Source organism: Pyrus communis, chromosome 13 (genome assembly GCF_963583255.1).
Source record: "Pyrus communis chromosome 13, drPyrComm1.1, whole genome shotgun sequence".
NCBI lineage: Eukaryota > Viridiplantae > Streptophyta > Magnoliopsida > Rosales > Rosaceae > Pyrus > Pyrus communis.
This window is the reverse complement of record NC_084815.1, coordinates 1425248-1429676: the sequence shown is the minus strand read 5'-3', so window position 1 is coordinate 1429676 and position 4429 is coordinate 1425248. Positions and strand designations below refer to the sequence as shown.

Genomic DNA, 4429 nt, shown 5'->3' with positions numbered 1-4429 from the left:
AATGTATGTTCTCTTTACCCTTTTGTTATTTGTGGATAAAATAATGTATGTTCTTATCACGGTTTCTTTTTATTCTCCAAAAATAGATTTTTAATATGCTGTTTACAGAAATTTCAGTCCTTGGAGTGGCTTCCTTATAACGATGCTGCAGAGAGAACGGCATCTGGGAATTTACCTCTTAATGCATTTTGTCTGAGGTATCTTCGTTTTCATTGCTACCCTGTTTAAATTAGCTTACATATGCTCTTCATGAATTTTTCTTTTCCTTTTATTTTGGATGATATACATGTTTCCCTTTTTTCTTTGTTTAAAGAATCTCCTTAAGCCAATTGCAAATTGTAACTATATCTTTGTTTATTTTGAAATTCCAGTGGGCCCTCATGACACTGTTAAATCCAAACCGAAGTTTGGCGAATTTGATATACGTTGGATACAATGGCAGTTCTGCTTCAGCTATCCATGTAGGTGCAGGCATGGCAGGAAGAAGTGGACCGTGCACGCCAAGGTCAGAGGGATGCAGAGGGCAAGCTTTCTTCTTTGGAGGTAAGTGTCCTTTGTTTATTGCCCAACGTTGTTGTTATTATCAATTTGTAGCTTTGCGTTCTGAATTTTTTGCTTTGTCAAACAACCTTCTTGAAATGCTCGATTTCAGGCCGAAGTCCAAAAAAAGAGAGTTGAGATGGCTTCCATGAAGAGGGATGCAGAGCATTACTCGCGCCAGGTGATATCTGCTTCCTCTCTTTTCGTATATCTTCATACGAAGAGTTTTACTAAGTTATATTGAGCACTATGTTATTTATAGGTTATATTTTCCATTTTGCAGGAACACATGGAGCTAGGGAAGCGCTACTACTCGCTTGAATGCATTTTATTACTGACAGGATGCGAAGAAAGCTAGATATATGTGCAGGATCGCTTGATTAGTGTTAGGGTTTTAACAACTAATTGTTAGCAGCTAGAAGCTCTCGTTAGATGAATGCTAATCTGATTTTCCTTACAGAACTTGAGTGCCAGTTTCATAGTGTTTGTTCCCTGCTGGATACCTGCTGTACAGTTTCATTTCTGTTTCTTCTTAACTTTCTTGGTCCTGGGATATATGCATATTGAGTACAACAAATGTCCATTGTTCTCTAACTGTTGGGCTTTACTATCTTTGTAGCAGCCTGCCTAACATTTTTTAAGCTCTACACTCTGCCATCCAATTTAATGAAAAATTCAAAGATTGGACGGTATTGATTGCAGAAATGAAAAAAATACCATGATATTAGAAAGGTGAATGTAATTGTGTTAGAAGAAGCGTCTAGCATGATGGGTTATATTTTAAGTTTCTATTTCTAAAATTTTTTCGTTCTGGAGTATGATTTACCTCAATTGTTTTGTACTTTAATCTTTACAAATTTTCATTGTGGAGTATGATTTACCTCAACTAACAACTTTTCATTGTTTAACTTTTTCCTCCTTTAGATAGTTGCATATGTTTGATTTGTTAATCTGCTTCTTACACATGTTGTTTCCTAATGGTATAGGTGGGTTGCCGGATGCATGTGCAGATTACTCGAATAGACGAAGCTAAAAATGACTTGGTATTGAGTGAGAAAGAAGCTTGGGTCAGTTGGATTTCGACATTTCATTTATTCATGTTTTTTGTTGCTTGCAATGTTCTCTCAATGTTTGTTCTGAGATTCTATGTTCGTATTTTTCATAAGAACTGACATTGGTTTGCCATATAATGTTTCAGGAACTTATAAAACAACTAATCACCTTGCTTAGCTCTCACGAGACATACTTAACAGGTTAACAAACACTAACCTATAAACTGATCTGCTGAGCGGGACCATTAACCTCTGTTTATATCCCCGCCACTCATCTTTTGGCACTTATCAATAGCAAAATCTAGAATTGCAGAAACCCCAATTTTAATGAATATTATTTTTAGTTGATAATTAAAATTAATTGATGATTAATCTATTCCATTGTGCCTTATTTTATCGCCAAATACTTTGAATATTCATTAGCAAAAGATATAGGGTTCACTATTTAATGAATACAATTTTGATCGTGGATTGCATTTCTTGAGTTATAAGTGTGGTCAATCCATTATTTACTAGCTGATTAATCATAATGTTTTGGCCACTTATCTTGAATTTTGTTCAAATTGAAGAAGTCACATGTTTCTTTCCGTTGTTGAGGTAATCTCTCTGTTGAAAACTTCTGTTTCTTTTTTCTTTTTCTTTTTCTTTTTTTCATTTGGGTAGATTTTTTTTTATTTTTATGGATTTATGTATTTTTTTCTTCAAAGAATTCGAAGTGAAATAGGAATAGCGGATTGAGCATAAACAAATTGATGAAATTTTTATTTGAGTGTTTGTGTTGGTCCTTTTTTGATTTGTTGAGGTTTGGAATTATTTGAGTTTTTTTGCTGTTACTACTGTGAAGGATGCTCAGCAATCGCGAAATGGGGGCTACCTCTTTGGAAAGACAAGTCTCGTTGTCCAACCTCATGAATTACAAACAAGGTGCTTTCTTGCTGGAAAAACCACTGAACCAGTAGAACTTTCCTCGGTTCTTCAATTCGATTCGAATAATTTTTTTACCTAGAAAAGCCAGCGTTTCCTGATGAGTTTTACAGCTTTCTCAATGTTTTTGTGATTTTGCATTTCCTTTTATGATTTTGAGGGTTTTGTTTATCGATTCTCTCACTCATCTCTCAGCTCTCTCTCACTTTTGGGTTACATGCAGTTGGATTCCGTTTGCTGCTGCTGATTTGCAGGTAAAGCTTCAATTACCATATAAAGTTTACGTTTTTCATGATTTCTTGAATTAGGGTTTTAAACAATGGAAATACTGCTAGATTCTTATCATTATGTGCAAATTACTGGCGATTTGGATTGGTGCCTGAGATTTAGAGAATGGCTCGCAGCTTTAATTTCTTTTTCCTTCATTATTACTATTTTAAATTTTTTTTATTGCTGGTTATTGATAATTTGTAGTCTGTGAGGGCTTCAATCTGTTGGAATTTTGAATGGTTACTGCTTCATCGGAAATTGGGTGGTCCAAATTTTGAATTAGAAGAAACCCATTTGATTAATATTTTTGGTGGATTGGTTCTCTGCGTTTTCTCTGTTATTTCTCCCCCAGTTGGAAAGTGGAAGCCCCAACTTTGAGCTCAGAGCTTGGATTTCTCAATTGTTCGTTTCTCTGCACTCTCATCAGTCACTCTTGATCCTCTCTCCGAAGAACTGGGTAATTTTCCAGCTCTATCAAGTATTACTCCATTTAATTGCTTAATTGAGGTTTTTTTGTTTCTCTTCTTCTCAAAAAAGTTCATTGGCTTTGATGTTGGGCTTAAGTAAATGGGAAATCATTAATTGGCATTGTTCAAGATATAATTCTGTGTTTTTGGATTTGTGAAACGATTCGGCCAATGAAGATAGTGGTTAAAATAATTTTTTCGTTATGAAAGAGAACATTGTTCTTCATTTGCCTACGGTTTTGTTTAATTGACTGCAACCCATGCTGCACTTTGCTTCACAAACCTCTATGGTTAGCTTCCATACAGTATGTTGCAAGTTTGAGGATATCTCTACATCTTAATTCCCACTCTTTCTGGTTGCTTCAAGTTTGTAATTTTACGTGCTACACTACCACTTGATTTGATTATAAAAATGTAAAACAAATTCCGTCCATGATTTATAAATTTGTATTCGATTTTTGATGTTTTTCCAGTGTAAGGCATATGTTGCACAAGTGAGGTATATAGGCTGCAGGGTATATATTTTGTCGTCTTAACTGCAGGGGCAAAATATTTGTAAATTGTAGCCTGCTTCAGTTTCTTCAGTTTCGTATGGAAACAAACCTTCTGCTCATTTTTGCCTTTGTGGTTACAAAATTAGCTAATTGAACAAGTTCTCAACACTTTCTATTTTTAATTACCTATTCAAATGGCTGCCTACACTGCAGGACACTTTATATGTGTGAACTAAATGTTTCTTCAGTTAGAACTTTTTTGGAAACCATCTCTTTCTAATCAAAGATGTTCAGTTTCTTCCCACTCATTGTACAATATGTTTATATGACAACTCACTTGAATGTATATAAAAGCAAAACTGCTTATCTTATCGATCTCATGCACTCATGTATCTCTTTGTTTGTTCATAATTGTGTTGAATTTATTCAACTTAAATGTGTTTTATTTATCCGATTACGTTTGAAACAGCTGATTCCCGCAACAGCGCGCGGACCTAATTTCTACTATATACTAAAACCCAGTTGGGTTCCAGCACTGTTCATTAATAGCGTCCGGACGGATGTGCCCTTCGGCTTCTTCTTTGTTCTATGTTTTTATCCTCCTTTGCACAGCGAAAGGACGACTTTGCCCTCGATGGCCACCCGTTCTTCATCCGTGGCATTTCCTGATCGATTTCTCTGC

The 4429-nt window shown here is 35.3% G+C and overlaps 1 long non-coding RNA gene across 2 annotated transcripts; it reads left to right on the top strand.

The window, feature by feature from the left end:
- The first annotated feature begins 359 nt into the window (after window positions 1-359).
- On the top strand, window positions 360-4094 carry LOC137713906 (uncharacterized). Of its 2 annotated transcripts, XR_011065347.1 has the most exons (5): window positions 360-543; window positions 1527-1607; window positions 1739-1793; window positions 2437-2770; window positions 3139-4094. It is a non-coding gene; the product is annotated as an uncharacterized lncRNA (long non-coding RNA). The 2 variants fall into 2 exon arrangements; XR_011065346.1 differs by having other exon boundaries at window positions 2437-4094.
- Window positions 4095-4429: the final 335 nt, after the last annotated feature.